Source organism: Panulirus ornatus, chromosome 3, assembly GCF_036320965.1.
Source record: "Panulirus ornatus isolate Po-2019 chromosome 3, ASM3632096v1, whole genome shotgun sequence".
Classification (NCBI taxonomy): domain Eukaryota; kingdom Metazoa; phylum Arthropoda; class Malacostraca; order Decapoda; family Palinuridae; genus Panulirus; species Panulirus ornatus.
Window position 1 is genome coordinate 22,921,738 of NC_092226.1, and position 13,041 is coordinate 22,934,778.

General features: G+C 41.5%; 1 protein-coding gene across 4 annotated transcripts in view; it reads left to right on the forward strand.

The window, feature by feature from the left end:
- PAN2 (PAN2-PAN3 deadenylation complex catalytic subunit PAN2) overlaps positions 1 to 13,041 on the forward strand; it is a 381,243-nt gene that overhangs the window by 292,786 nt on the left and 75,416 nt on the right. The gene's annotated exons all lie outside the window — the stretch shown is intronic.

Genomic DNA, 13,041 nt, shown 5'->3' on the forward strand with positions numbered 1-13,041 from the left:
ATTTTGATATTTAAGAGGTTGGCAGATGCTCATTCATAAGGATCAACTGCCATGCAGCAACCTACCCAGTCCTTTGATGTCATGAAGTGGGTAGTGCTAGGCAACCAGCCATCACCATTTTTTACTTGCTTCACCATATGTTATTACTATGCATATGTTTTATGTGATTTTTATTGATTTCTTATAATGTCTATCATTTATTACATTTCTAGATTTATGTGTTATATAGATATGTTTTTCATCCTTTTCTTGTGGCCATCAGCGATCAGATCTGTCATCATATTTCAGTATTGTTTTGTAGCATGAAAGGATCGGTAGAATGCATGTATAGTGCCACTGTATTAAGGCTAGGGGACAAAGGTGTGTGTTCAGACTACAGCGATATAAGTTTACTGAGTGTGCCTAGTAAGTTGTAGTGATGATTGAGAGGTGAAGGCATGTTCAGAGCAGCAGATTGGGGAATAACATTGTGGTTTCTGGAGTGCCAGAGGATATGTGTATCAGGTGTTTGCTCTAAAGAATGTGAGAAATATTGAGAAACAAAAGGATTTGTATGAAACAGTTATGGATCTGGAGAAAGCTTTTGATAGGTTGATAGAAGCAGTGCGAAGTTTTATGAAGAATATTTGGCATGTGTTCAAGTAAGTAGAGACGAGAGTGAGTGGTTCCACATAAAAGTTGGTCTGTGACGGGGTGTGTGTTGTCACCATGGCTGTTTGATTTGTGTGTGGATGGGGTGGCTAGTGAAGTAAATGGCTCTTGAAGAGAGGGGTGGGTATGCATTCTGTGGGGGATGAGAGGGCCTGGTAAGTGAGTCAGTTGTTGTGTACTGATGATACAGCACTGGTGAATTCTGTTGAGAAATTGTAGAAGTTGGTGACTGAGTTGGGAAAAGAGCGTGAAATGAAATTGAGAGTAAATGTTGGGTTGTGAGTTTGAATAGAGAAAACTTGGAGGCAGTGAAGTATTTTAGATATCTAGGAGTGGGCATGGGAGTGAATGAAACCATGGATCTGAAAGTGAGCCAGAAGGTGGATGAGGTGTTGAAGGTTCTGGCAGTATTGAAGAATGTGTGGAAAGAGAGTTTGTTATCTGGGAGGGCATGTAAAGATATATTATTTTTTTTTATTATACTTTGTCACTGTCTCCCGCATTAGCGAGTTAGTGCAAAGAAACAGACATGAAGATATATATATATATATATATATATATATATATATATATATATATATATATATATTTATTTTATTTATGTATTTTACTTTGTTGCTGTCTCTGGCGTTAGCGAGGTAGCGCAAGGAAACAGACGAAAGAGTGGCCCAACCCACCCACATACATATGTGTATACATACACATCCACACACGCAAATATACATACCTATACATCTCAACGTATACATATATATACACACACAGACATATACATATATACACATGTACATAATTCATACTGTTTGCCTTTATTCATCCCCATCGCCACCCCGCCACACATGAAATAACAACCCCCTCCCCCTGCATGTGCGCAAGGTAGCGCTAGGAAAAGACAACAAAGGCCACATTTGCTCACACTCAGTCTCTAGCTGTCATGTAATAATGCACCGAAACCACAGCTCCCTTTCCACATCCAGGCCCCACAGTACTTTCCATGGTTTACCCCAGTTGCTTCACATGCCCTGGTTCAATCCATTGACAGCACATTGACCCCGGTATACCACATCATTCCAGTTCACTCTATTCCTTGCATGCCTTTCACCTTCCTGCATGTTCAGGACCCAATCACTCAAAATCTTTTTCACTCCATCTTTCCACCTCCAGTTTGGTCTCCCACTTCTCCTCGTTCCCTCCACCTCTGACACATATATCCTCTTTGTCAATCTTTCCTCTTTCATTCTCTCCATGTAACCATACCATTTCAAAACACCCTCTTCTGCTCTCTCAACCACATTTTTTTTATTACCACACATATCTCTTACCCTATTATTACTTACTCGATCAAACCACCTCACACTACATATTGTCCTCAAACACCTCATTTCCAGCACATCCACCCTCCTCTACACAACTCTCTCTATAGCCCACGCCTCACAACCATATAACATTGTTGGAACCACTATTCCTTCAAACATACCCATTTTTGCTTTCCGAGATAATGTTTTCGACTTCCACACATTCGTCAATGCTCCCAGAACTTTTGTCCCCTCCCCCACCCTATGATTCACTTCTGCTTCCATAGTTCCATCCGCTGCCAAATCCACTCCCAGATATCTAAAACACTTCACTTCCTCCAGTTTTTCTCCATTCAAACTTACCTCCCAATTGACTTGTCCCTCAACCCTACTGTACCTAATGAATAACCTTGCTTTTATTCTTATTTACTCTCAGCTTTCTTCTTTCACACACTTTACCAAACTCAGTCACCAGCTTCTGCAGTTTCTCACACGAATCAGCCACCAGCGCTGTATCATCAGCGAACAACAATTGACTCACTTCCCAAGCTCTCTCACCCACAACATACTGCATACTTGCCCCTCTTTCCAAAACTCTTGCACTTAACAACTCCATCCATAAACAAATTAAACAACCATGGAGACATCACGCACCCCTGCCGCAAACCAACATTCACTGAGAACCAGTCACTTTCCTCTCTTTGTACATGCACACATGCCTTACATCCTCAATAAAAACTTTTCACTGCTTCTAACAACTTGCCTCCTACACCTTCGACAGAGCATCTCTATCAACTCTTATCATATGCCTTCTCCAGATACATAAATGCTACATACAAATCAATTTGCTTTTCTAAGTATTTCTCACATACATTCTTCAAAGCAAACACCTGATCCCTACATCCTCTACCACTTCTGAAACCACACTGCTCTTCCCCAATCTGATGCTCTGTACATGCCTTCACCCTCTCAATCAATACCCTCCCACATAATTTCCCAGGAATACTCAACAAACTTATACCTCTATATTTGAGCACTCACTTTTATCCCCTTTGCCTTTGTACAGTGACACTATGCAAACATTCCTCCAATCCTCAGGCACCTCACCATGAGTCATACATGCATTAAATAACCTTTCCAACCAGTCAACAATACAGTCACCCCCTTTTTTAATAAATTCCACTGCAATCCCATCCAAACCTACTGCCTTGCTGGCTTTCATCTTCCACAAAGCTTTTACTACCTCTTCTCTGTTTACCAAATCATTCTCCCTAACCCTCTCACTTTGCACACCACCTCGACCAAAACACCCTATATCTTCCACTCTATCATCAAACACATTCAACAAACCTTCAAAATACTCACTCCATCTCCTCACATCACCATTACTTGTTATCACCTCCCCATTAACCCCCTCCACTGAAGTTCCCATTTGTTCCCTTGTCTTACTTACTTTATTTTCCTCCTTCCAAAACATCTTTTTATTCTCCCCAAAATTTAATGATGCTCTCTCACCCCAACGCTCATTTGCCCTCTTTTTCACCTCTTGCACCTTTTTCTTGACCTCCTGCCTCTTTCTTTTATACATCTCCCAGTCATTTGCATTATTTCCCTGCAAAAATTGTCCAAATGCCTCTCTTCTCTTTCACTAATGATCCTACTTCTTCATCCCACCACTCACTACCCTTTCTAATCTGCTCACCTCCCACGCTTCTCATGCAACAAGCATCTTTTGTGCAAGCCATCACTGCTTCCCTAAATACATCCCATTCCTCCCCCACTCCCGTTACCTCCTTTGTTCTCACCTTTTTCCATTCTGTCTCAGTCTCTCCTGGTACTTCCTCACACAAGTCTCCTTTCCAAGCTCACTTATTCTCACCACTCTCTTCACCCCAACATTCTCTCTTCTTTTCTGAAAACCTTTACAAATCTTCACCTTTGCCTCCACAAGATAATGATCAGACATCCCTCCAGTTGCACCTCTCAGCACATTAACATCCAAAAGTCTCTCTTTCACGCGCCTATTAATTACCATTTAATCCAATAATGCTCTTTGGCCATCTCTCCTACTTACATTATATGTATACTTATGTATATCTCTCTTTTTAAACCAGGTATTCCCAATCACCAGTCTTTTTTCAGCACATAAATCTACAAGCTTCTTCACCATTTCCATTTACAACACTGAACACCCCATGTACACCAATTATTCCCTCATCTGCAACATTACTCACCTTTGCATTCAAATCACCCATCACTATAACTCAGTCTCGTGCATCAAAACTACTAAAACACTCATTCAGCTGCTCTCAAAACACTTGCCTCTCATGATCTTTCTTCTCATGCCCAGGTGCATATGCCCCAATAATCACCCATCTCTCTCCATCCTCTTTCAGTTTTACCCATATCACTCAAGAGTTTACTTTCTTACACTCTATCACATACTCCCACCACTCCTGTTTCAGGAGTAGTGCTACTCCTTCCCTTGCTCTTGTCATCTCACTAACCCCTTACTTTACTCCCAATACTCCCAAGACATTCCCAAACCACTCTTCCCCTTTACCCTTGAGCTTCATTTCACTCAGAGCCAAAACATCCAGGAAAGTGCACCTGGGAACTTATGGTGTTTCATTTTCCCTGTAGACTCATAGGAGTATATTTCTTTTCTTTTATTTTGTTTTGTCATTGTCTCCCATGTTAGCTAGGTAGCACAAGGAAACAGACGAAAGAATGGCCCAACCCACCCACATACACATGTATATACATACACATCCACATACACAAATATACATACCTATACATCTTAATGTATAGATATATATACACACACAGACATATACATATATATATATATATATATATATGTACATAATTCATGCTATCTGCCTTTATTCATTCCCATCGCCACCCTGCCACATATGAAATAACAACCCCATCCCCCGCATGTGTGTGAGGTAGCACTAGGAAAAGACAACAAAGGCCACATTCGTTCACACTCAGTCTCTAGCTGTCATGTATAATGCAATGAAACCACAGCACCCTTTCCACATCCAAGCCCCACAGAGCTTTCCATGGTTTACCCCAGACGCTTCACGTGCCTTGGTTCAGTCCATCAACAGCACATCGACCCCGGTATACCACATCGTTCCAATTCACTCTGTTCCTTGCACACCTTTCACCCTCCGGCATGTTCAGGCCTCGATCTCTCATAATCTTTTTCATTCCATCTTTCCACCTCCAATTTGGTCTCCCACTTCTCCTCGTTCCCTCTACCTCTGACATATATCCTCTTTGTCAATCTTTCTTCACTCATTCTCTCCATGTGACCAAACCATTTCAAAACACCCTCTTCTGCTCTCTCAACCACACTTTTTTATTACCACACCTCTCTCTCACCCTTTCATTACTTACTCGATCAAACGACCTCACACCATATATTGTCCTCAAACATCTCATTTCCAGCACATCCACCCTCCTCTTCACAACTCTATTTATAGCCCATGCCTCGCAACCATACAACATTGTTGGAACCACTATTCCTTCAAACATACCCATTTGTGCTTTCCGAGATAATGTTCTCGACTTCCACACAATCTTCAACACTCCCAGAACCTTTGCCCCCTCCGCCACCCTATGATTCACTTCTGGTTCCATGGTTCCATCCGCTGCCAAATCCACTCCCAGATATCTGAAACACTTCACTTCCTCCAGTTTTTCTCCATTCAGTCTTACCTCCCAATTGACTTGTCCCTCAACTCTACTTACCTAATAACCTTGCTCTTATTCACATTTACTCTTAACTTTCTTCTTTCACACACTTTACCAAACTCAGTCACCAGCTTCTGCAGTTTCTCACCCGAATCAGCCACCAGTGCTGTATCATCAGTGAACAACAACTGACTCACTTCCCAAGCTCTCTCATCTACAACAGACTGCATACTTGCCCCTCTTTCCAAAACTCATGCATTCACCTCCCTAACAACCCCATCCATAGACAAATTAAACAAACCTGGAGACATCATGCACCCCTGCTGCAAACCGACATTCACTGAGAACCAATCATTTCCTCTCTTCCTATACGTACACACGCCTTACATCCTTGATAAAAACTTTTCATTGCTTCTAACAACTTGTCTCCCACACCATATATTCTTAATACCTTACACAGAGCATCTCTGTCATCTCTAGCATATGCCTTCTCTAGATCCATAAATGCTACATACAAATCCATTTGCTTTTCTAAGTATTTCTCACATACATTCTTCAAAGGAAACACTGATCCACACATCCTTTATCACTTTCGAAACCACACTACTCTTCCCCAATCTGATGCTCTGTACATGCCTTCACCCTCTCAATCAATACCCTCCCATATAATTTTCCAGGAATTCTTAACAAACTTATACCTCTATAAATTTGAGCACACACTTTTATCCCCCTTGCCTTTGTACAATGGCACTATGCAAGCATTCTGCCAATCCTCAGGCACCTCACCATGAGTCATACATACATTGAATAATCTTAACAACCAGTCAACAATACAGTCACCCCCTTTTTTAATAAATTCCACTGCAATACCGTCAAAACATGCTGCTTTGCTGGCTTTCTCCCCTATCCCCAGGGATAGGGGAAAAAGAACACTTCCCACGCATTCCTCACGTGTCGTAGAAGGCGACTAGAGGGGACGGGAGCGGGGTGCTAGAAACCCTCCCCTCCTTGTATTTTAACCTTCTAAAAGGGGAAGCAGAAGAAGGAGTCATGCAGAGAGTGCTCATTCTCCTCGAAACAGGAGTGGTGGGAGTATGTGATAGAGTGTAAGAAAGTAATCTCTAGATTGATATGGGTAAAACTGAAAGTGGATGAAGAGAGATGGGTGATTATTGGTGCATATGCACCTGGGCATAAGAAGAAAGATCATGAGAGGCAAGTGTTTTGGAAGCAGCTGGGTGAGTGTGCTAGTAGTTTTGATGCATGAGACCGGGTTATAGTGATGGGTGATTTGAATGCAAAGGTGAGTAATGTGGCAGTTGAGGGAATACTTGGTGTACATGGGGTGTTCAGTGTTGTAAATGGGAATGGTGAATAGCTTGTAGATTTATATACTCAAAAAGGACCGGTGTTTGGGAACTCCTGGTTTAATAAGAGAGATATACATAGGTATACGTATGTAAGTAGGAGAGATGGCCAGAGAGCGTTATTGGATTACATGTTATTTAATAGGCGCATGAAAGAGAGACTTTTGGATGTTAATGGGCTGAGAGGTGCAACTGGAGGGATGTCTGATCATTATCTTGTGGTGGCGAAGGTGAAGATTTGTATAGGTTTTCAGAAAAAAAGAGAGAATGTTGGGGTGAAGAGAGTGGTGAGAGTAAGCGAGCTTGGGTAGGAGACTTGTGTGAGGAAGTACCAGGAGACACTGAGTACAGAATGGAAAAGGTGAGAACAAAGGACGTATCTAACCACTCGGGTATATTATCTCAATAACTTCGTTCGACTCGCAGATTGTTATAAAGGAACACAGGTCCATACCTGGGTCAACTTTAGGTTCAGAAAAGTGACTCTAACTACTCTGGTATTTTATCTCAACAACTTTATTCAACTCCCAGATTGTCATGAAACACCACAGGTCCCTACCTCTGTCAACTTTAGATTCAGAAAAGTGACCCTAACCTCTTGGGTATTTTATCTATACAAATTTATTCAACTCTCAGATTGTTAAAAAGCGCCACAGGTCCGTACCTGTGTTGATTTTAGGTTCAGAAAATTGCCCCGACCCATTCGGGTAATTCATCTTAAGAAATTTCATCTCCTCTCAGGATGTCATCAAGCACCACAGGTCCATATCTGTGTCGATTGTATGTTCAGAAAAGCACTCCGACCCAATTGGGTTTTTTATCTCAACAACTTTGTTCGAGTCCCAGGACGCCTTCAGACACCACAGGCCTGGACCTGTGTAGATTTTAGGTTCAGAAAAGTGACTCTAACCACTCAGGTATTTTATGTCAAAAACTTCGTTTGACTCGCAGATTATCATAAAGCACCACAGGTCCGTACCTGTGTTGATTTTAGGGTCAGATAAGTGTCCTGACCCATTTGGGTATTTTCTTTCATCAACTTTGACTCTCAGGATGCCCTTAAACACCACAGGTCCGTACCTGTGTCATTTTTCGGTTTAGAAAAGTTCCTCGAACCACTCGTTTTTTTTATCTCAACAACTTTGTTTGACTCCTATGACTCCCTCAAACACCATAGGTCCGTACCTGTGTCAGTTTTAGGTTCAGAAAATTGCCCCAACCCATTCGGGTAAATGATCTCAAGAAATTCCTTCTACTCTCAGGATGTCATTGAGCACCACAGGTACGTACCTGTGTCGATTCTATGTTCAGAAAAGCCCTCCGACTCATTTGGGTATTTTATCTCAACAACTTTGTTTGACTCCCAGGACACCCTCAAACACCACAGGTCCGGAACTGTGTCGATTTTAGGTTTAGAAAAGTGACTCTAACCACTCAGGTAGTTTCTGTCAAAAAGTTCGTTCGACTCCCAGATTGTCACAAAGCACCACAGGTCCGTACCTGTGTCGATTTTAGGTTCAGAAAACTGACTGTAACCACTAGGGTGTTTCATCTGAATAACTTCGTTCGATTCCCAGATTGTCATAAAACACCACAGGTCCGTACCTCTTGATTTTAGGTTCAGAAAAGTGACCTTAACCACTCGGATATTTTATCTGTACAAATTTATTCGACACTCAGATTGTCAGAAAGCACCACAGGTCCGTACATGTTTTATTTTAGGTTCAGAAAATTGCCCCAACCCATTCAGGTAAATGATCTCAAGAAATTCCTTCTACTCTTAGGATGTCATCGAGCACCACAGGTACGTACCTGTGTCGATTCTATGTTCAGAAAAGCCCTCCAACTCATTTGGGTATTTTATCTCAACAACTTTGTTTGACTCCCAGGACACCCTCAAACACCACAGGTCTGGACCTGTGTCGATTTTAGGTTTAGAAAAGTGACTCTAACCACTCAGGTATTTTCTGTCAAAAAGTTCGTTGACTCCCAGATTGTCTTAAAACACCACAGGTCCGTATCTGTGTTGATTTTAGTTTCAGAAAAGTGACCCTAACCACTGGGATATTTTATCTGTACAAATTTATTCGACACTCAAATTGTCAGAAAGCACCACAGGTCTGTACCTGTGTTGATTTTAGGTTCAGAAAATTGCCCTGACCCATTCAGGTAAATTATCTCAAGAAATTCCTTCTACTCTCAGGATGTCATCAAGCACCGTGGGTACGTACCTGTGTTGATTCTATATTTAGAAAAGCCCTCCATCTCATTTGGGTTTTTTATCTCAACAACTTTGGTTGACTCCCAGGATGCCCTCAAACACCACAGGTCCGAAACTGTGTCGATTTCAGGTTCAGAAAAGTGACTCAAAGCACTCAGGTATTTTATGTCTAAAAGTTCATTCGACTCCCAGGTTGTCATAAAGCACCACAGGTCCGTACCTGTGTCGATTTTAGGTTCAGAAAAGTGCCCTGACCCATTTAGGTAATTTATCTCAACAATTTCCTTCAACTCAGGATGTCATCAAGCACCACAGGTCCGTATCTGTGTTGATTTTAGGTTCAGAAAGGCGCTCTGACCCATTTGGGTATTTTATCTCAACAACTTTCTTCAACTCCCAGGACACCCTCAAACACGACAGGTCCATACCTGTGTCAATTTTAGGTTCAGAACACTGACTTTAACCACTCGGGTATTTCATCTAAATAACTTCATTCGACTCCCAGATTGTCATAAAACAAAACAGGTCCGTGCCTGTGTTGATTTTAGGTTCAGAAAAGTGACCCTAACCACTGGGATATTTTATCTGTACAAATTTATTCGACACTCAAACACCACAGGTCCGTCCGTACCTGTGTTGATTTTAGGTTCAGAAAACTCACTTTAACCGTTCGGGTATTTCATCTGAATAACTTCGTTTGACTCCCAGATTGTTATAAAGCACCACAGGTCCGTACCTGTGTCGATTTTAGGTTCAGAAAACTGACTGTAACCACTAGGGTGTTTCATATGAATAACTTCGTTCGATTCCCAGATTGTTATAAAACATCACAGGTCTGTACCTGTTTTGATTTTAGGTTCAGAAAAGTGACCCTAACCGCTGGGATATTTTATCTCTACAAATTGATTCGACACTCAGATTGTCAGAAAGCACCACAAGTCCGTACCTGTGTCGATTTTAGGTTCAGAAAATTGCCCCAACCCATTCGGGTAAATGATCTCAAGAAATTCTTTCTACTCTCAGGATGTCATCGAGCACCACAGGTACGTACCTGTGTCGATTCTATATTTAGAAAAGCCATCTGATTCATTTGGGTATTTTATCTCAACAACTTTGACTCCCAGGACACCCTCAAACACCACAGGTCCGGACTTGTGTCGATTTTATGTTTAGAAAAGTGACTCTAACCACTCAGGTATTTTCTGTCAAAAAGTTCGTTCGACTCCCAGATTGTCATAAAGCACCGCAGGTCCGTACCTGTGTCGATTTTAGGTTCAGAAAAGTCCCCTGACCCATTTAGGTAATTTATCTTAACAATTTCCTTCGACTCAGGATGTCATCGAGCACCACAGGTCTGTACCTGAGTCTATTTTAGGTTCAGAAAGTGCCCTGACCCATTTAGGTAATTTATCTCAACAATTTCCTTCGACTCATGATGTCATCAAGCACCACAGGTCCGTACCTGTGTAGATTTTAGGTTCAGAAAGGCGCTCTGACCCATTTGGGTATTTTATCTTAACAACTTTCTTCAACTCCCAGGACACCCTCAAACATGACAGGTCCATACCTGTGTCAATTTTAGGTTCAGAAAACTGACTTTAACCACTCGGGTATTTCATCTGAAGAACTTCATTCGACTCCCAAATTGTCATAAAACAAAACAGGTCTGTGCCTGTGTTGATTTTAGGTTCAGAAAAGTGACCCTAACCACTGGGATATTTTATCTACAAATTTATTCGACACTCAGATTGTCAGAAAGCACCACAGGTCCGTACCTGTGTTGATTTTAGGTTCAGAAAATTGCCCCAACCCATTTGGGTAAATGATCTCAAGAAATTCCTACTACTCCAGGATGTCATCAAGCACCACAGGTACGTACCTGTGTCGATTCTATGATCAGAAAAGACCGACTCATCTGGGTATTTTATCTCAACAACTTTGTTTGACTCCCAGAACACCCTCAAACACCACAGGTCCGGAACTGTGTCAATTTTAAGTTTAGAAAAGTGACTCTAACCACTCAGGTATTTTATGTCTAAAAGTTCATTCAACTCCCAGATTGTCATAAAGCACCACAGGTCCGTAACTGTGTCGATTTTAGGTTCAGAAAACTTACTGTAACCTCTAGGGTGTTTCATCTGAATAACCTCATTCGACTCCCAGATTGTCATAAAGCACCACAGGTCCGTACCTGTGTCGATTTTAGGTTCAGAAAAGTGCCCTTACCTATTTAGGTAATTTATCTCAACAATTTCCTTCGACTCAGGATGTCATCGAACACCACAGGTCTGTACCTGTGTCGAATTTAGGTTCAGAAAAGTGCCCTGACCCATTTAGGTAATTTATATCAACAATTTCCTTTGACTCAGGATGTCATCAAGCACCACAGGTCCATACCTTTGTCGATTTTAGGTTCAGAAAGGCGCTCTGACCCCTTTGGGTATTTTATCTCAACAACTTTTTTCAACTCCCAGGACACCCGCAAACACCACAGGTCCGTACCTGTGTTGATTTTAGGTTCAGAAAACTGACTTTAACCATTCGGGTATTTCATGTAAATAACTTCGTTCTACTCCCAGATTGTCATAAAAGAAAACAGGTCCGTGCCTGTGTTGATTTTAGGTTCAGAAAATTACCCCGACCCATTCAGGTAAATTTTCTCAAATTCTTCGTACTCTCAGGATGTCATCAAGCACCACAGGTACGTATGTGTGTCGATTCTGTGTTTAGAAAAGCCCTATGACTCATTTGAGTATTTTATCTCAACAACTTTGTTTGACTCCAACGATGCCCTAAATAACCACAGGTCCGGACATGTATCGATTTTAGGTTCAGAAAAGTGACTCTAAGCCCTCAGGTATTTTATGTCTAAAAGTTCATTCGACTCCCAGATTGTCATAAAGCACCACAGGTCCGTACCTGTGTCGATTTTAGGTTAGAAAAACTGACTGTATCCACTAGGGTATTTCATCTGAATAACTTCGTTTGACTCCCAGATTGTCATAAAACACCACAGGTCCGTACCTGTGTTGATTTTAGGTTCAGAAAAGTGACCCTAATCGCTGGGATATTTTATCTGTACAAATTTATTTGACATTCAGATTGTCAGAAAGCACCACAGACCTGTGTTGATTTTAGGTTCAGAAAATTGCCCCAACCCATTCGGGTAAATGATCTCAAGAAATTCCAACTACTCTCATTATGTCATCAAGCACCACAGGTACATACCTGTGTCCATTTTATGAGAAAAGCTCTCCGACTCATTTGGGTATTTTATCTCAACAACTTTGACTCCCAGGACACCTTCAAGCACCACAGGTCCGGAACTGTGTCGATTTTATGTTTAGAAAAATGACTCTAACCACTCAGGTATTTTCTGTCAAAAAGTTCGTTTGACTCCCAGATTGTCATCAAGCACCACAGGTCCGTACATGTGTCGATTTTAGGTTCAGAAATCTTACTGTAACTACTAGGGTGTTTCATCTGAATAACTTCATTCGATTCCGAGATTGTCATAAAACACCACAGGTCCGTACCTGTGTTGATTTTAGGTTTAGAGAAGTGACCCTAACCACAGGGATATTTTATCTGTACAAATTTATTCGACACTTAGATTGTCAGAAAGCACCACAGGTCCTTACCTATGTTGATTTTAGGTTCAGAAAATTGTCCCGACCCATTCAGGTAAATTATCTCAAGAAATTCCTTCTACTCTCATTATGTCATCAAGCACCGCAGGTACGTACCTATGTCGATTCTATATTTAGAAAAGCCCTCTGACTCATTTGGGTATTTTATC